The sequence below is a fragment of the Alexandromys fortis genome, unplaced genomic scaffold (assembly GCF_014885135.2).
Source record: "Alexandromys fortis isolate MF-2015 unplaced genomic scaffold, M_Fortis_MF-2015_v1.1 scaffold_18, whole genome shotgun sequence".
Classification (NCBI taxonomy): Eukaryota; Metazoa; Chordata; class Mammalia; order Rodentia; family Cricetidae; genus Alexandromys; species Alexandromys fortis.
The window spans coordinates 11,498,866-11,519,596 of NW_026067897.1; the positions used below are offsets into that span (position 1 = coordinate 11,498,866).

Sequence of the window (20,731 nt, forward strand, 5' to 3'; positions counted from 1 at the left end):
ACTTCTCATGTCCTGTCTGTTGCACGTTAACTTTTGACCTAGGCTGCATTGCGGGAGGAATGGGTGTGAGACCCCACAGCACAGAAACTGTCAGAAGTAGAGGGACAGACACAAAGCCCCCCCTTGTTACCCTCGGCAGCCTGAGGCGTTCCTATAGACTTTTAATGGAACCCCACTCCGGCCACACCCTGATTATAACAACAGGAATAGTCCGCTTATGAAGCAGAGATGGAGATTTGATTAAAATATTTTAATATACGTTTAAATGGGAGGGTTAAGAGAAAAAGAAGCTCTCAGAATAGTAAGACACACGCGGAGTACAAGTGTGGGCTTCGCAAGGCAGGAGTTGCAGAAAGAGGCATTGAAGTGTGGGTGTGAGCTTCTCAGGAGAGAAAAAACAATTCATCTCAGTGCCAACCATGTACACCATTTTAATGACTCTCAAGTTACATCTCAAAAGGTTGCTAGGAAACTCCACCCCCTCCCCTTCTTTAATGAGTGTGATGGCTCTGCGGAGATGCTTAGACAGAATCATAATCAGATAAGGGGAAGCCAGGAGTTGCTGGGTCTGCAGAGGGGTTAGTATAGGCCCTCTTCCCACAGTGGGTTACTGGTGAGATTCCTGGAGACCTGAAGCAGCTGGGAACTGATCAGTAAAAATATCCTCTGGTAGTGGGTAACTCCGCTGATATAATAAACCAATGAATTAAAGTTCAGGTTTTAATCCGGGCAGTGCATTCCTGGATGATCCCAGGGGAAAAGGAGAAACCATAAGGGGAAACCACAAGGGAAGTTTATGGGCCAGACCTTAAATACCCTCTGGGGGTGTGGAGCCACTGCTTGGTGGGCTTTCTTTTTGGAGTCTGGAGATGGCGGCTCCAGGGAGCTGCTGCTTGGCACGCTGAGAGCAGGGTTTGGAATGCCCCCCCTCACACACCACAGCAGGAGATCTCCAATGGTAACTGTGCTTTGGGAATCCCTGCTCTGCAGCTGGCAAAGGCTTCAACTGGATTCCAGGTCTAGGAGAATCCTTCCTTCTCACGTCCCCTAAATTTCCTGTCTTTCAAGCCTTCCTCATTTTCCCCTATGAAATTTTGATCCCTTGAGGGTGTGAAGGCAGAAGGCCCATCTTCCTAAGGAGAAGCACCAACACCAAAGGGTCTCAGAGACAAGGCTGACCCCCTGACCAGAGAACAGCAGCAGTGAGTGGCTGCCCATGCTATTCCCAGTTAGCACTCAACCCTCAAACAACCTCCCTCCCTCCCTCTCCCCCTCCCCCTTTCTCTTTCCTCTCTGCTTCTCATGTGTGGATCAGACTTGAGCCGGCCAATGCCCCAGCACCACCCTCCCTGCCATAATGGCCATTGACCTCTAACCTTCTGGAATGATGAGCCCCAACTGAAATGCTCTCTTTTATAAGTCACCTTGGTCATGGTGTTTCAAATGCTCCCAACATTTGAAAAGTAATTAAGACAGTGATTATGGCTAAGTACCCTTCATGCTCTGGTCCTCACATTTAAGACAGAAGCCCTAGTTAGATAATAAAAATTCTACAGGGGCTGGAGAGAGAGGTTAGTGGTTAGGAGCACAACTCAGGATTAGTGGCTCACAGCCAGCCAGATCCTCGCTCCAGGGGATCCCATGCCTTCTTCTGACCTTAGTAGGCACTGCACATGTGGGGTGCAAAGACACACACAGGCAAAACAAACAACAAAAGCTGGGCAGTGGTGGTGGCTCACACCTTTAATCCCAGCACTGGGGAGGCAGAGGCAGGTGGATCTCTGTGAGTTCGAGGCCAGCCTGCTCTACAAGAGTGAGTTCCAGGACAGATAGGGCTGTTACACAGAAAACCCTTGTCTCAAAAAAAAAAAAAAAAAAAAAAATCAAACAAAAAACAAAAGCTAAAACAATTCTACAGTGAGAAGAGCCAGGACCTAGGCTGCCCACCCATATTCTCAGAGTAGAGATACAGCTACAGGAAAGTATAGGGAAGTATGCTATATGTACAGTGTTCTTTTGTTAGTAAGTTCCAGGCTTTCAAGACAAAGACTTTGAGGCTGGAGAGATGGCTCGGCGGTTAAGAGCACTGCCTGCTCTTCCAAAGGTCCTGAGTTCAATTCCCAGCAACCACATGGTGGCTCACAACCATCTGTAGTGAGATCTGGCGCCCTCTTCTGGCCTGCAGGCATACACACAGACAGAACATTGTATACATAATAAATGAATGAATAAATAAATAAATAAATATTAAAAAAAAAAAAAGACAAAGACTTTGCAGTTTTACCCGAAGGAACTACAACTTTAGTGAAAGAGTGACTGAGGAAATTGAGAGAAGCTGGTGATTGTCGTGGCAATCAGTTAAGGCAGGGCTAGTTCTCTATTTGTGTATTGACACTAGCAATACACAAAAGGCAGATGGGGCCATGTTCAATACCATCTGCAAAGGTGAAAGACACGGCAGGGCAAAGTGGGAGGGGCCTGTGTGCAGGATTCCCCGGGCCTTTTTCACATCATGAGTAATCATAGAAAACACGTTCCCAGCAACGAGTGTGTACTGCCTGTGCCCAGGAAGCCAGTGGAGTCTTGGAGCTCAAGATTTTGGTTGAGCACTGGAGACATTGGCACTCTGGCCACAAACAGCAAAATTCCAGAGTCCTGAAGAGAAAGCAGGTGCTTGGCATACATCATAGTGTTTGTATGACACACCAGGGAACAGCTGCCATCGCTTAACCACTGAGCTGAAAACACTGAACGCCAAGTCTCCAGATACCAGCCAGGAGCCAGTATTGCAAGCACAACTGGAAAGAAGCTAAAGACAGCAGCCTAGAGCTGCTGGGGTAATTAACTTCAGTACTGGAACAGAAAAAGATATTTGGCTGGGCAGGTGGCGCACACTTTCACTCCCAGTGTGCAGGAGGCAGAGGCAGGTGGATCTATGTGACTTCAAAGATAACCTGGTCTACACGGTGAGTTCCAGGATATCCTGGGCTACCCAGTGAGACCCTGTCTCAAGAAACAAACAAAAATTGAATATAAATAATGGCTGTTACATTCCCAATAGTCATGAAGCCCACTAGCCGACATTTGTAACAGAAAGCAAATCAATGTAAGCTGAGAAGCCGCAGTGAACTGCAGAGAAGAAGGAAACAGCAGAAGGAAAGTGGCTCTCCATAAACCAGCAGACTGTAGGAAGGGAGACACCTGATGTTTCGCTGCACAAACAGCAGACCAGGGGACAGTGGGGCAACATATCCAAAATGCTGAAAGATAAAGCTGTCTGCTAAAAGGGCTCTGTTCAGTAAGTCTGTCTTTAAAAAAAAAAAAAAAAAAAAAAAAAAAAAATTCCAGATAAGTTAAGAAAAAAGAAGGAGTATTCATTGCAAGCACGTGATGTCTTAGAGGAAACATGAAGGGCACCTTTCAAAGGAGGTGATACAGACAGTAAATTAAACTCAACCTCTATTTACCTATCACCTGTCTGCCTGTCTGTCTGTGTGTCTGTCTGTTTATCTATCTATTCTCTTCTTCCTCCTCCCCTCCTCCTCTTCCTCCTTCTCCTCTCCCTCTCCTCATCTTCCTCTTTTTTAGGTAGCTCTGGCTGGCCTGGAACGCCCTAGCCGACCAAATGTGCCTCACATTCAGACATCATCTTGCCCCTGCTTCCTGAAATCAGAAGGTTGATTTTTTAAAAAATTGAATGCATTATTACTCTTATTTTTTCCTTGACTTCTTTAAAATGATTATAAAACTAAAATTTAACAATGTTTTATTGGATTTGAACCACACACAAACTTTATGTACTTATCATAACTATACCAAAAAGAGAATGTGGGAAAGGAGCTATGAGGATCAATGTTCCTGAGGTAGATTCTGATACATGATACTGTACATTATAAGCCATTATCAAATTCGCTATAAAAATAAGGTTAAAAAAATCACTAAGGAATATATTGAGTTGGGACTACTGAGATAACTTAGCCAAAAAGTGTGTGTTCTGCAAGCTAAAGGACCCAAGTTCATCTCCTAGGACACGCACGCACACATACATACGGCATGGTATTCTGAGTTTGTACTTGCAGAACTAGGAAAATGGAGATACATCCTGGGGCTTGCTGACTATCTATTCTAGCCGACTTGATGAGTCCCAGACCAATGAGAAGCCTTATTTCAAAACCAACAACTGGTGGCCAGTGCCGGAAGAATGATATCTGAGGTTGTTCTCTGGTCTCATTTGCACTTGCATACCGGTGTGCACACACATTTTGCACCTGCATACGTGTGCTTGCACGTACACACGCACATGCACACATGCACACACACACAGACACACACACATACACACAGACACGCATGTCTGCAATATAACCAGCTGGGAGAGTGACACAGGAGGAGCTCAAGTTCAAGGCCAGTCTGGCCATGTGGCTACAGTAACTGTTTCCAGTAACTTAGACAGGGAGTTAAATGAAAGAGTAAAAAAGAGCAGGCTAGCCATGAAATACACAAAAACACAAGGAAAGTGTGTAGGAAATCCAATCATATCAATGTGGCACCAGAAGTACAGAAACTCAAAGGTAAAGACTATGGATGAAAACAGATACATTGCAAAACCTCCAAGCAGAAAGTAAGAGACAGAGAAAATACAGCCTACAGCACCGATAATTGAACTAAGGTGGCTATGCTAATAAATGCTTTATAAGTGATACTTTGTGACCTTTTTGTTTTGTTTGTTTTACAGGCAGGGTATAACTATGTAGCTCTGGCTGTCCTGGAACTCACCCTGTGGACCAGGCTGACCTCAAACTCACAGAGATCCATTTGTCTCTTCTTCCCAAATGCTGGGATTAAAGGCATGTGCCACCACACATGGCTTGTTGCTGTATTTCTTAAATTTTTTTTTAAAATTATTTTTATGTATGTGCATGGATGTGTGTCTCCCTGTCCGTATGAGCATCACATGTGTGGAGTGCTCACAGAGGCCAGAGAAGGGTATCAGGTTCATGAAACATTGTTTTAGATGATTGTAAGCAGTTATAGCGGAGCAGGAGAGCGCAGATGGAGGAGGGGCACAGCCAAAGAGAAAAATCTTGACGGGCTTAAATGTTATATGATTTTTTAAACAACCCCAAGTAACCCAGCAACCGTACAGGCAACTGTATCCATGCAGGTAAGACCACATAGGTGAGAGGCCTACTGGGCTCAGACTTCTTTATCCAGTGGCTTGGTTATATCCTCCAGTATCTGTTTCCACAAATGAGTTCCTGTATTTGGGGTGGGAGGGGACATGACTCTAAACATCTGGAGTCCCAATGGACTCTGTTCAACTACACAGCACAGGCTATGGCCCTGTGATTTACGTGAATAAGTATGACACACAACCACCAACACACGTGTGACAGCGGCTGCTTATTATGACAGCAAATACAACCGAGAGTGCATTGGTCCTGGTGCTAGGACCAACAGTAATGATAGCATGGATTTGACCCAACAACACTGGTACACACATTGTAGAAAAGTACAAGCTTTTTTCACTAGTGTTACAAAAACAATCCTTGACAAGCTTCAATGCTTTGATTGCTTAAACTCACTAACACGTTCCTTTTTGTTTTGTTGGGCATAGTGGCTTTGTTATGATTTTCCTTCTTGTCATCCCTAGAGTCTGGTGTTGAGAATTACAGCAAACCACCCCTGAACTAGGCATAAAGATCCATCCTGAACATTTGAGAATAAGAGAAAGGGAGAAGTGGGGAAGAGAGTCAAGTCCCAAGGGAATGTGTGTTGTTGACGTGAACACAGCTTTGCCCAGCACCATTGCATCAGTCTCTTGGGAAATGGCAAAGCTTCCCCTCCTAGTTCACAAGTGGATGTTGGTAGTCTATGTGGGAAAATGTCCACTGTAGCTCCCCCGCCATGTATACAGCCTGAGACTGATCCCTATAGGGATTGTTCTTGCCGAGGTTAGGTAAACCCACCTGCTTAGTTCAGCTGTATATAATAACCCTGCCCCCTTGCTTCTCTGTTGTAACAACCATGTCTTCTTGTTCAGCTGCATACAGTAAGTCTGCCACCCTGTTCAACCGTATATAATAAACACAGTGAGCTTCCGGAACGTTGCAGCTTCTCTGTCAGACAACCGGTCTACCAGATTCCAGCCTTTCCTTATGTCTGTGGGTTTCTCTTCTTCATTCCCTCAGTACCCCAGTTAGGCCAATCCCTAGGGCTGTGTAAGGGTCAGCAAACAAGGCAAACACAGGTAAAAGGAAAGAAACAAGTAAACCTAAGTAGAAATTAGTGTCTAAGGTGTGTCCCCTAATTTTTTAATTTTTATACACATGGATCAGTGAATCTTTCATCCCTCATCAGAAAAGCTTTTTCAAGTGGATGACAATTGATTAATACAGAGACACACAACTGGTCAATGTGCAGAGAATAAGAGACCGTAAGGTACTTAAGAACTTTCGTGGAAGAGGGGAAGAAAAGATTCTCACAGCCAGAGGTAGTAGAAATCTATAGCAAAGCAGAGTTTGCTGGAAAGTTATGGTGCCTTAACACAAGAGAAGGCATAGTGACTGTAAGCACAAGACCCACACAAGATCAAAGTAGTTCAAACACCAGCATGGACAGGGGAGACCCTCATTAAGTCCCCCCCCCTAGCTGAGTAACGATTGCTTTTGGGGGAGAGATTTAGTTTTCATCAGGAATATGGTTTCTGAGAGGCTAGTCATATTCCAGTAGATGGTCTTTGAGTTAGTTAGGGTTACCATTGCTATGATGAAACCATGACCAAAAGCAAGCTGTGGAGGAAAGGGTTGATTTGGCTTACATTTCCATATCACTGTTCATTGTGGGAAGAAGTCAGGACAGGAACTCAAAAAGGCAGGAACATGGAGACAGGAGCTGATGCTGAGGCCATGGAGCTGGTTATTGGTGTGCTCTTCCTGGCTCGTGGGACTGTAGCTAATAGAATCTTGGAATTTCCATTCACAGATAACCATTGCTGGTCAACCGCCTGCAAGTTATTCCAATATCTATCTATCTATCTATCTATCTATCTATCTATCTATCTATCTATCTATCCATCCATATATATGTGTACATATATATTCATTCCGTAGGTTCTGTGACTTTAGAGAACCCTGACTAGCACAGTAATGAGCCTTTAGTAGCTTGACCAAGACAAAATGGGAACGGGGGGGGGGAACTCAACTAAAATCATAAATCAAAGATGGGGACTCAGAGATGAGCCACCACAGCCAATATTACAGAAATACCTAGGGTTGAAGGAAAGTTATGAACAATGCTAGGTAAACAAATCGGGAGACTTAGATGAAAGGCAAGTTTCTGGAGAGTTATAAACAACTGCAGTCTATCAAAACACCCGAATATCACTTTATCAAGTTAAGAGACTGAATTAGTAAAAACAAGAAAGAAAATTCCCCCCAAGAAAAGCATAGATGGAAATGCTGTGACTGGGGAGTTTTCCCACGCAATTAGCAAGAAGGAGCGAAGGGTCTGTTCTCCGCAAGCTTTCTCACAATGGAAGGAGAACACATAATTCCCAACTCACTCTCTGAGACCAACACTAAAACCAGATATGTACACATCAAGACCATCTTTCATGAACACACTTGTAAGCCTCTTCATCAAAATGCTAGCAAACCGAATCAGCAACACATGGAAAGGAGCGTATACTATGACTGTTAACATCTGCATGTTCAGAAGCGACATCTGTTGGCAAAGGCCGCTCAGCCACAAAATAATTACACAGAAACTATATTATTTGCAATATTGTTTGGCCAATAGCTTAACCCATTTCTATTAATCTGTGTTTAGTCATGTGGCTGTGGTCTATCGGGTAAAGTTCCACCTGGCATCTGTCTCCAGAGGTGCTGCATAGCTTCTACCTGACTCCGCCTACTCTCTCTCATCTCTCTGTTTGGATTTCCTGTATGGCTTTACTCTGTTAAGCCATTGGCCGAAAGCAGCTTCATTTACTAACCAGTAAAAGCAACACATATACAGATGGACTTCCCACACAATTTCCCCTTTTCTGTTAAAGCCCAACTGGTGACTGACAAAGGGCAAAGCCAAGTCAATGACAGAAAAGTCTCCTCAACAAATGTTGCCAACACACGCGCAAATATAACATTAAACCCCTTGCTCACACCGTGCACAAACATTAACTCAAGTGTACCAGAAACATCTAAGAATGGAAACTATAAAACACTTAGAAGAAAACTCAGGACGGCGCTAAAAGCACAAGTAATAAAGTAAAAGATCTGGAGATGGGGAAATGACTCAGTGAAAGCCAATAGACCTGATTTTGATCCCCGAGGTAGAAGGTGGTAGAGATGTCTTGGTTAGGGTTTCTACTGCTGAGAAGAAACACCATGGCCACAGCAACTCTTATGAAGAAAACAATTAATTGGGGAGACTCACTTACAGTTTAGAGGTTTAGTCCATTATCGTCATGACAGGGAGCACGGCAGGCTGCAGGCAAACATGGCGCCAGAGAAGTAGCTGAGAGTGCTACATCAGGCAGGCAACAGGAAGTCCACAGAGACAGCGGACAATATCCTGAGTCTATCAAACCTCAAAGCCCACCCCCACGGTGACACACTTCCTCTAAGACAGCATAGACACTCCAACAAAGACACACCTCCTAATAGTGCCACTTCCTAAGAGCTTATGGGGGACAAACACATCCAGACTACCTCAGGAGCGAATCAAGTACTGTAAGTTGTTTTTTGACCCCCACAGGAGTGCTGTACTCGCCATAAAATGGATAAGTAAACAAACAGACATATAACATGTAATAAAAATATTTGAGGGGGCTGGAGAGATGGCTCAGAGGTTAAGAGCATTGCCTGCTCTTCTAAAGGTCCTGAGTTTAATTCCTAGCAACCACATGGTGGCTCACAACCATCTGTAAAGAGGTCTGGCGCCCTCCTCTGGCATGTGGGCATACATAGAGGCAGGATGTTATATCCATAATAAATAAATATTAAAAAATATTTGAAAGAAAGGATTTGATAGGTTGGGCTAATAAAATTAAACTCTTATATTCCAAAGGATATCATATTGAAATGTGAAAAACAACCTACAGGTGGGAGAATAATTTGGAAGAATTATTACAAGTCTTATGTGAGGTACAGAATTTGTATTTAGAATATAGAAAGAACTCAACCCACACACACCCATGCATGAAAGTACAAATTTAACAAAGAAAGAATTTGACTAGATTTTTCTCTAAATAATATATTGGATATATTTACGCAAATATACACATAGGAGAAAGGTCACCATCTTTATCATGAGCAAAGTGAAATCCAGACCTCAGTGAAATATCACTCTGCTCGGGGATGTGTAAAATAAAAATGTACAATAGCAATAATTAGTGTTGAACAGAATGTGTTGAAACTGGAACCCTCATTTATTAAACTTAGATGGGAATATAAAGTGGCTTAGTTACTTTAGGGAACAGATGGGCAGATTCTCAAAGAGTAAAATATAGGGCGTCTAAATAATCCACCTATTTCACTCTTACACATGCCCAAGAGAAATGAAATCAAGTTCTCATGGAAACTTGTACACAAAAGCTCAAATGACCCACAAGAACCGAAATATAGAAAACCCCCTATCTATCAACTGGTGAGTGAGCCCACAAAATGTGAGGCCTGTGCCTGTACCTACATCACTCTGCTGCAGACAGGAACAAAATAGTGGAAAGCTCGAAAATATGGTGCTGGTTTGGATGGGAACGGCTCCTATAGGCTTAAGAATTTGAATGTATGGTTCCCAGTTGGAGAACTGTTTAGGAAGAATTGGGAAGGGTGGCTTTGTTTGAGGAGGTGTGTTAATGGGGGTGGGCTCGGAGGTTTCAGAGTCCATACCAGGCTTAGTCTTCCTCTCTCTCTGCAACCTTTGGATCAGATGTGAGCTCTCAGCCTCCTGTGTGCCACCATGCTTCCTGTCATTCCGATCACTGACTGTAACCCTCTGAAACAGAAAGCAAGCCCCCAATTAAGTACTTTCTTTTATAGTCTGCCTTGTTCATTGTGTCTCTTCCTAGCAAGAGAACAGTAACTAAGGCATAAAGCAAATGACTCAATTTAGGTGCAAAAGGCTATTTTTTTAAAGTTATATTTATAAGAAATGTTTAGGTTAGGTACATTCATGGGACTGAAAATACATCAGTGGGTGCCAGGTGCTGGGGGTAGAGAGATCTGGGAGTGGCAGTTAATTAGCGTATAGAATTTCTCTTGGGGGCAGTGAAAATGTTCTAGAATTAGAAAGAATGACTACCGCGCAACTTTATAATAGTACTAAAAACCCACACAATTGTGCACTTTAAAACGGTGAATTGGGGGCCAGTTAGATGACTCATTAGCTAAGGTTGCTTGCTGCCAATCAAGCGTGACAACCTGGATTTTATCCTTTGAGCCCACGAAGGAGTAGGAGAGAGCTGATTCCTACACGTTGTGCTCTGACACCCCTCCCCTAACCCCCACACGGTGACACATGCATGTGTACATACAATCCAATAAATGTGAAAAATTTAAACCATAAGCTTTAAAAAAGAACATTACAGTTCATTCTATGAGAGACTAAATCTTGAAAATGTTTCCTAAATGTAAAGATGAGACCCCAGAGGGCACATATTGTACAATACCAGTTGCATGAAGTGTCCACAAGTAAACCTGGAGAGACAGGGAACAGGCTAGTGATTCTGTATTACCAATAGGTATTTACAAAGAAAGCTGTTTTGCAGAAGAAAACATCATCATGAACTTTGTCCCTACTGATGTCTACACACACACACACACACAAACACACACACACACACAAACACACACACAAACACACACACATACACACCTGGGTCATGAGAAAACCTGTACACGTATACTGCTTTATGTCTCTTTATTCAGCTGGCAGGGAAATGGAAACCCTTCCCACACTAGTACAGGCAGAGTCACGCTTCTGGGGTATGTTAGATTTTTCATCAATTTATGGCAGTCCCAGCAGTTTTGTGTGTCAGAAATAACAGCATTTGATGATGGTGGTGGTCTGACTAAGAATGGCCTCCATAGACTTACATGTTTAAATACTTGGCTCCCAGTTGGTGGAATTGCTTGGGAAAGCTTAGAAAGTGTAGCCTTGTTGGAAGAGGTGTGTCACTCGGAGTAGGCTTTGAGGCTTGGAAAAACCTCCTTCTGTTCCCAGTGGGCTCTCTTGAGCTCCTGCTTATGGGTCAAGATGTGAGCTTTCAGATGATCCGCCACTGTGCCTTTGCTCAGCCATCACGGATTCTAACCCTTTGAAACCCTATGCCAAATTAAAGAATATCTTTTATAAATTGCCTTGGTCATGGTATTTTGTCATAGCAATAAAAGATCGTGTTGTTTTTTGAAGGAATACAGGGGAATTCAAGTTTTGTTTGTGGAGACACTTTTATTGGAGTGGGGGTCTTTTCCTTTTGACCTCAATCTTATTTCTAGCATACATGGTGTGTGTGGATGTGTGTGTGATTACAGGGATCCCTCTATACTATAACAACATTTTAAACATATTTTTCCTCAGAAATGTGTTTATTCTATGTAAGATTTTCAAATATATTGGTGTAAACTTACACACAGTATTTACTTTTGATTTAAAAATCTTCCATTTCCGGCTGTGTGCCACACTCATCCCTGCTCACCACAGAACTGCCTTTACGTCTGAAGGATCAGCCCTACTTTTTATCAAGCGAAATTTCCATTGACCGCAGCTTTGCTTCCCATCACCCCATGCTTGTCTGCTCTCTTTAGGCCCCTTTCCAGTTGCCTGGGAGGAAAGCAGAGGCCGGAGGCTCACACATTTCAAGGAAGCCAACCGATCAACAGTCCCATTTTCACAGCTGAATTGGTCAGTTATTGTTTTCTTGATACTGGCATTCAGGACAAACCAACAGACACTGCCATCCCCCCCCCCCCCCCCCCCCCCCCCCCCCCCCCCCCCCCGCCCCATCCCACCCCAGCAGGAGGACTTGTACCAGGGCAGGATGCTATCATCATTTTACCTATTTCCCCAGTGCTGCGGCTTTGACTGGGTTATAATGATCAGGTTTTGTTGCTGTTCCCTATTAGGAACAAAGCTTCATTCCTCCTGAGCCCTATTTCAGTTAATTTCCCTGCTTACGGAGACCCTGGGGACTGAGGTACCTAAGTGCGTAAAAAGCCCACAGATATTCCAGGAATATCTCTGTCCTGTGGCCTTCAGAGACATCATCATTTTCTTGTTTTCTGAAGCCACATTTCTGAGTAATTTAGCACAATATGTTCCAATTTGCTCCTAATTTTCCCTCCTGGTGGCTTTCTTGCCTTCTAGATTTGCCTGGCCCCTGGAAAGCTTTTCCCTCTGTGCTTCGCCGTGGGTGTCGCAGGCTCTGCACATCCTGATGCGGATGAAGACTAAGAAAACAGAGGGAGTGGATGGGCAAAGTGGCAGAGGGTTGGGCACGAACTTCGTGTATGCTTCTAAAACCAGTGCTTACTGGTGGGCGAAGGAGAAGAAACCTACCACCCACCTCTCTTTTAGTCTGTGCTTTTCACTTTGGGCAGAACTGTGAGGAATCAGATGAACTGGGAACAAGAAAAGGAAGGAAAAACCCACTATCACGGGCAGGAGACTGAAGTGGGCTGGAGGGAGGCACATCAGATGTATGATGGATGGCCGTTAGCTTCTAGCACCCAAGGAAAGAAAGGTCTCAGAAGACGCGGCAGACTTCCAGGCTGTTGAGCCCACAGGACGTCTCATTCTGGAGGCTGTTCTTTTTCTCTCATTCACAAATCCTCACAATGAGGTTGGAGAACGTGCACCACCAGCTGCAGGGCAGATTGCACGCTAAGCTCTCTCTGGGTTTAGCAGCCGAGGCTGAAAATAGCGACAGGTGCAGGCAGATTCTGTGAATCACATCCTCCCGGTACAGAGCCGGATCACCTGATGCTAACTAATTAAGTCACAAACAGGCGCTCGGCCTGGTCAAGGCCGCCACCTGTTATTATTAGCTGCTGGGAAATCAGTGACTCTTGATCAACAGCAGTTTCTGTTCCGTAGGGCGCTGGAGTGAACTGATTTTTAGGTTTGACTGGACGCTGGTACGTTATCCGGCAAACATAGCCATCGCCATTAAAAGGCCATTTAGCTCCGGCTCATGAATATTAATGAAGGCCTAGAATGAAAAGGACTTCAGAATAAGTAGACCACGAATCTAATAAAAGCTTTGTCTATTTACTACAAATGATACTGCAGGACGGCCAGCTTTTGGGAATGAGAGGGTGTGTGTCCATGGCCCGTCTACATTAATAACAGCACAATGGAATTTTAAAAGTGCTGCCGGCTGGATTTATTGTTTGAATAATCTGGGATGATGTGAAGAAAAGGTTGTCTCCATGTTATTCAAGGAGAACTCTGCTGAAAGCCTAGCAACACAAGACTGTTCTAAGTTTTGTCACTGGGTGGCTGCTTGCACATGTCCCCGACTTTTTGAAAACCCACTTAATTCTGTTACTGTATTGCGGGAACTTGGATAGCAATTTTTACACTTTTGTTTATATAGTTGTTGCCAAATATGTAAGCCACGGGAGGTCTGACGTCACAGAAGATGCTAAGACAGTTGCTTGCCGTGGTCTCTTCTCTCCTGCTCTTACTGAGTAAATACCGTGTAAGACAACTCTTACTGTTATTTGGAACAAATACCAGAAATCAGATTATGATCTGGAGGAAATTAACAAATTACACATTTTCTGTTGCTTTTAGAGGCAGGGTTTCATGAAGCCTAGCTCATGCTGGCCTTCAACCCACGATCTTCCTGTGTGTAAATGACAAGAAATGTGCCAGGAACTCCTTCCACTGAGCATCACGCTGTGACATGTGAGCACCTTCTTTGTACAGACCTGAGTCTGCACAGATGAAGAACTGTAGCCCTTGTCTTGGAGAAAGCACTTTACACGCTCTCCAGTGATGACGCTCAGCCTTTTCCACATCTACACAGCGCATCTGGAGCGATAACAGTGCACAAAGCTGAAGTCATTACACTCCAGGTTTCATTTAATAAAGAAGACCATGATCGTGTGCAACCAATGCCACATGATTCTTTGCTGTGCTCAATCTCATGCATATTTCATTCCCTGTTTGGTTCTGAAGTTTAACTAAAACTTTAGCTCGCAGGGTATTATGTACTATGCATGCTTCATAGAACCCAAAGAATGAGAATTGAAGTTTGATGTGAACGTAAGTCCTCCCCAAATCCCCACTTCTAATAAAATCCTCGGAGTGATGATGAGGGCAAGGAAGCCAGTGTCGTCTCTGGTTCTGAAGTGCTACAAGGGGCACAGCCTTCCAAGACAATGAAGAGCTTCTGCGCTCTGTACATTGCTATACAGGTACCCAGGGCCAGGGAGCAGGCAACATCAGCACCCTGCAGATATATTTCTAAGATGACACACTATCCTTATGTAGAGTCTTTTCTAAATTTAATAGTGTAGAGGTGTCATCATCATTACCCTCTTTCTCACCCTCATGCCAGCAGGAAGTTACAACCAGGGGGACAGATAATGTTCTATGTTGAAATAAAAGGAGGATGTGGGACCCATCCCCCCAGGCCTACTGAGGGCCAGGCTTTCCAGGGCAACTTGGAAGGTCATTGCCAATATCTTTGCAGCACATCTTGGATGTGTCAGCCCCTCAGTCATCCAGCTCTTGGGAATAAAGTTCCATATGTAACTGAAAGAGAGCCTAACAGGAAGCCACTGTCCTTCCAGTTGAACAGGAAAAAACAAAACAAAACAAAACAAAACCAGCCTCAATGGGCTTCTCTCCTGGCTGCTGATCCCAACTGCCCCAGAATCTTTGGATTTAACATCTACTTTGCAGGAATTTAGAGATAAAAGAAAACAAGTTAGCACCACAAGGAATCAACAAATAAATGGAAAGAAGTGAGAAAAAAAAAGAAAAAAAAACCTCTCTAGGGCAAAGATGTAGTTTTTACATGAAAAAGAGGACTAGGGGATGGGGAAAAGTAGCAAAGAAACTAAGGAAGAATGCAGCATGGTTAGGTATTAGATTAACTCAACTGGTCATTAATTTTGCTGGCTATGACAAAGGTATTGCACACAGTGTGGAAATTATTATTTAAAATATGAATACAATGAAATCTTAATTCTTCTTTATATATTTTACTACATTTGTTTTTGACAATTTTCTACATATATAAAAAATATATCCTGATTACTGTGGACCTCCCATCACAATTACTCCTGCTCTTTCCCAATTCACATCTTCACTGAGCTTAACTGGTACCTACTTTGATAACACGAGTTTAGAACTATCCCACTGGAGCCTGGATGCCTCCTCAGTGGGGAGACAACTGAAGACAAAGAACGCTTCCTTAAATCTACCAGCAGCTACTAGTCCGGTGGGAATGGCTAGATCCCTGTGAGCCCCTCTCTCATCCACGACTGACTGGTACAGGCCCAGGTCTGTGTATTACTCGTGCAGGCAGCCACCGGTGCTGTGAGGTCATGACTCCATTGTCTGAACTATGCCTAGAAGACAGCGTTTCATATAGTCCTTCTCCCGCTCCACGATGATCCCCGAGACAGAGGGAATGATAAAAATATATTACCACTCAGCTGTCACTTTGTCTCCGCAATGTGAGCAGAGATGTGCGTCTGAATTCATTGTGGAGACAACCTTCTCTGATGAAGACTGGGGTGAGTCTATGGCTATAAGCGTATTTAGAAGACAGTCTGGTGGGCTGGAGAGATGGCTCAGAGGTTAAGAGCATTGCCTGTTCTTCCAAAGGTCCTGAGTTCAATTCCCAGCAACCACATGGTGGCTCACAACCATCTGTAATGAGGTCTGGTGCCCTCTTCTGGCCTGTAGGCATATACACAGACAGAATATTGTATACATAATAAATAAATATTTAAAAAAAAAAGAAGACAGTCTGGTGCTGTGAGAATGTAGCTAAACAACAGTAGTAAGTTCATGGATAGGCCCTAAGACTACCTCAGCTGCAGTTCTTTTGTTTGTTTGCTGTTTAGGTTTATAGTGCCAGGAGTGAATTCCCTCTCATGGCACAGGTCTCAAATCCAACCAGAAAGCTGTTGGTTATAGCCACAACAGTTGTGCCGCTATTACACCAGTAAACCCATTGTCCTTGATAGGTTGGTGCTGTAGTTTATAAGGTTGACAGCGAGCTAGGACCACAGATGCCTTTCTCTCTCAACAGCAGTCTTGCTTGTCCCAGCAGAAAGACATGTTTTTGGTTCACTCTGTTGGGGCCCTTCTGTCTGTACTGCAGAAGAACTTCTCCATGGCTCATGGCAGATGGACTGTGAAATGTGTTACGTTGCATAGAAATTCAGTCTAATAGAAGCACACACATAATTTTGGCATAAATAACTCTGTATGTGTGTGTGTGTGTGTGTGTATCTTTTTTTAGCCACAAATTACACTAATCCCTACAGAGAGCTCTCTGTGACCCTGTGGATAGCAGCTTGGCTCCTCTAACTTGGCATTACGACTAGCGTTAGACCATTCCACCACCATCAAGTGTGATTCTGTTCTAGATGGCAAGAAATAGTGAACTACTGCCCTATTTAAAGCTCTTGGACTGCAATTTGTACCTCTAACAGCTGTTTGAGCTCTTCTGTGCAGAACCTCTGTGCACATTATTTCCCCAGGATCCTTCATTAGTACTTTTGGGGCTCGTTAATTGCCACTAAGTTTTCTTGCTAACGCGAAGGTGTTGAGAGTTGAAAGTCTGGATTCTCAAACCAAAGTTTGGGCAATGTGTTTTTATTTCCAGTCTTTGGTTGGAATTTTGATCTTTGTTGTTATTTCCTTTCTGTTGCTAAAGTAAAATGCTCAGACCAAAAGCAACTTGGGGGGGGTATTTGGATTATACTTCTAGAGATCACAGCCCATCACCGAGGAAGTCAGGACAGGACCTCAAGCAGGAACTCAGGCAGAATTCATGGAGTAACACTTCTTGGTGGCTCTCTCCCTGGCTGGCTTCTAGGCTTGTGCGTGGCTAGCTTTCTCATCAGCCCAGGGATGGTGTGGTCGTAGTAGGTTCCACCCTCCTCACCTGATAATCAAGACGTGGCCACAGGGCAATCCGATCTAGGAAAGTCCTCAATCAAAGCTTTCTCCCCTATAACTCAAGACTGTGTCAAGTTGACAATTAAAACCAAGTAGGACAATTAAAGCCAAGTTTTTTAAAACCCCTTTCATGTATTTTTGTCAGGTTTGCATGTGGTGGCCTGCTTGTCTGGGCACCAAGTGCATGTGATGCTTTTAGAGGCCAGAAGACCCTGGATCCCTCTGGAACTGGCGTTAGAGGCAGTTGTGACTTGCCCAACTGATAGCTGAATTCATTCCTCGCCTGGAGAAGCAAGTACTCTTAACCTCCAAGCCACCTCTCAAGATTTTTTTTTTTTTGAGACAAGAGTCTTACTTTGCGTTCCTGGCTGGCCTTTTAGACCAGGCTGGCCTCCAATTCAAAGAGAGCTGTCTGCCTCTGTCTCATGTCTGGCTTGGGAAAACAACAACAATAACTTGTTAGAAATTATTCAATCTTTGTAAGGATGAATATTATTGTGTGCGCTTCACATTCACATACAGATTATGTAGGTGCCTCATAACATCCTGTGCTTTATTATGAAGGGCTTAGATTTTATAACTGAGTTTAGGGTTCAGTTCTCTGCGAGGAGCAAAACAGGTGTCTCTCCCAGTGGAGGAACATTTATCAGCTACACCCTTATTCAGGGACAAGGGAGAGAGAATGTTCAAGGCCTGTGTTGGCCCCCTTGTCTCAAGGACAAATCCTGCAGCCTTTCCACTTCTGAGTCAGGTCCTGACTTACTCAAGTATTCCAAAAAATGGTAAAACTAACCCTCAGCCAATTAAAAGTAAACTAGTGTGACTGTTGATTGTTTGACCAATTATGTTTGAGGTGACCTAACTGTTCCAGAAATTCCCCTATTGGTGCCTAAAAGCAGCCTGCCCGCTGCCCTTCTCAGGGTCGTTGCCATTTCGTACAGATGCCGACCTCTGTGACCTCTGTCTGTTGATATAGTAATAAGCACTCTTTGCTCTTGCATAGAGTCTGGGGTCTTCCTTCAGTGTTTTTCTCAGACCCCTACAATTTGTATAAAAGATGAGGGTTAGTCGAATTCTTCCTATGAGGGATAAGAGAGCACTAAATCTTTGAGGATTGCGTTCAACAATTTACAACTGCCTACTCGATGCCAACATTGGACTCTAGTGAGTATCACCAACCTTAGGATCCAAAATAGACTCCTGAGTCATCTTTCTGCCCCTCCTTCTGTTTTCTTCATGGCCAGAAACACAGTGGTAATCTACCCACATCTAAGGAGTTGCTATGATTCTCTCTTCTGACCAGATGGCTGCATCTCAGGAATGTATGCCAGGTCTGCACAGCTAATCCGTCCTGTCCCATCCTTAGCTTAGGTGGGTCCTGTCTCTTGCCTACACTATTATAGTGGAAACTTGATACACTCGGTTGTTTCTGTTCTCCACAGGTTGCCAGCTACTGAGGCAGAGCTGAGTAATCACCTCAGACAGCCACTAGAAAGTTTAGACAGGGTTTTCTCCAAGAGTCAAGTGTTTGTAGTTTGGACCCAGGACAAAGGATTTTATAGTAACTGGTTCTCTAAGAAATGGGAGGTTGAGGAAGGAAATTGAAGAAGATATCAGAGGATAGTAAAAATCTCCTATGCTCAAGGATTGGTAGGATTAACATAGTAAAAATGGACATTCTGCCAAAAGTAATTCACAGATTTAATGCAATCCCCATCAGAATTTGAACACAACTCTTCATAGATCTTGAAAAAGATAATTTTCAACTAGATATGAAAAAAAAACAGAATAGCTAACATATTTTTGAGTAATAAAAGTATTGCTGGAGGTAGTACCATCCACATTCTCAAACTGTAGTACACAACTATAGTAATAAGAGAATGATATTGCCATAAAAACAGTCATGTTGATCAACAGAATCAAGTTGAAGATCCAGAAATAAATTCAGACATGTAAGGGCACCTGATTTATTTTTTTTTTATAAAGAAGCAAAAAAAAAATACACCCTGGAAAAATGACAGCATCTTCAGCTAGTGGTGCTGGCCAAACAGGGCGGCTACACGTTGAATGCAAACAGGTCTGTACTTTTCACCCGGCACAAAAGTCAACTCCAAGTGTCTCAAAGACCTCAACATAAATCAGGATACAGTGAACGTGATAGAGGACAGAGTGGAAAATAGCCTTGAACTCACTGGCAGAGGAAAAGACTTTCTGAACAGAACATCATTACCACAGGCATTACGAACAATAATTAGTAAATGGGACCTTGTGAAACTGAGAACTTCAGCATGGCAAAAAGGATACCATCACAGAGACAAAATGACGGGCTACAGAGTGGGAAGAGTATTAACAAATTACATATGTGATAGGGCTAATCTCCAAAGTATAGAAAGAACTCAAAAAACTAAGTATCAAGTTAACCCAATTAAAAGTGCAGTACAGATCTAAACAGAAAAATCTCAAAAGAGGGAATTCAGACGGCTGAGAAACACGTAAAGAAATATTCAGTATCCTTCATTGGCAGGGAAAAGCAAACCAAAACTACCTTGAAATTTCATCTTATACCTGTTAGAATGACTAAGATCAACAAAGCAAATGACAGCTCATGCTAGTGAGGTTGTGGAATAAGGGACCACTCATCCATTGCTGGTGGTGGGACTGCAAACTTGTACAGCCAACATGAAAATCAGTATGGCAGTTCATCAGGAAGCTGGGGATACATCGACATCAAGGTCCAGATATACCATTTTTGGGCATATACTCAAAGGACTCTGGTGGTTTGAAAGAAAATGCCACCCAAAGGAAGTAGCACTCTTAGGAGGTGTGGCCTTTTGTTGGAGGAAGAGTTAGCCGTGCTTTTAAAAACTAGTCTGATCTTGTTTTCTTCATCACTAATTATAGCAAAACTTTTATAGAAATTAAGTAATCTTCTATTTCATTAAATCTCATTATCACCCAACTATCAGTTACCAGTCATTTATAGGGTTAGAAAGGAACGCGATCATTTCTTTTGTCTTTGTATCTGGCCATGCAGCCCTAAGGGAGTTACACGTGTTTCATATTTGGGGCTGGAGATACAGTTTAGTGATGATCACAACGGAATCCATTTGAGGCCTTGCATTTCATCCCAAGCGTGAATGTATGAACATGTACGAGGGTTCGCACATACACACACACATATGCACATATGCACACAAGCACCTACCACTCCACACACACACATATGTGCATGTGTGCAGACACAGTGTCAGCCAGACGTTGTTATTCCTGACACAGCAGTGTAAGATGTGTGATGTAGCTCTGAGCTTTTCACTCAGGGACGTGAAAAAAGACAAGCCAGGTCCCTCTGTTTTCCCTCTGTTAGAGAAAGAAGCACAAGGCCCAGCTCCTCATCAAGTCAAATCGCTGTGTAGTTTTGCATCAGATGCCTTGGTCTTACTGCAAATAGTAATATGGACTTAAAAGGATTTTAAAATTTAGAGTTAAATTAATTATTCTACACATAAGAACAGTCAACTGACTTTAATAACTTGAGAGATAACTCAGGCGAAATAGCCCCGCTGAGACAACGAAGAGCCTTACT

At 43.4% G+C, this 20,731-nt stretch overlaps 1 protein-coding gene across 4 annotated transcripts in view; it reads right to left on the reverse strand.

Annotated features, from left to right (window-relative positions):
• The window catches only part of Rgs20 (regulator of G protein signaling 20), a 61,450-nt gene that overhangs the window by 18,019 nt on the left and 22,700 nt on the right, over positions 1–20,731 (reverse strand). Inside the window, exon 1 of one of the 4 annotated variants that reach the window (XM_050165532.1) lies at positions 8,441–8,537. The exons of the other annotated variants lie outside the window; for them this stretch is intronic. The gene's annotated coding sequence lies outside the window, so the exon portion shown is untranslated. Of the gene's footprint in view, positions 1–8,440; positions 8,538–20,731 lie in introns of those variants that run through there. 4 annotated transcript variants of the gene reach the window in all.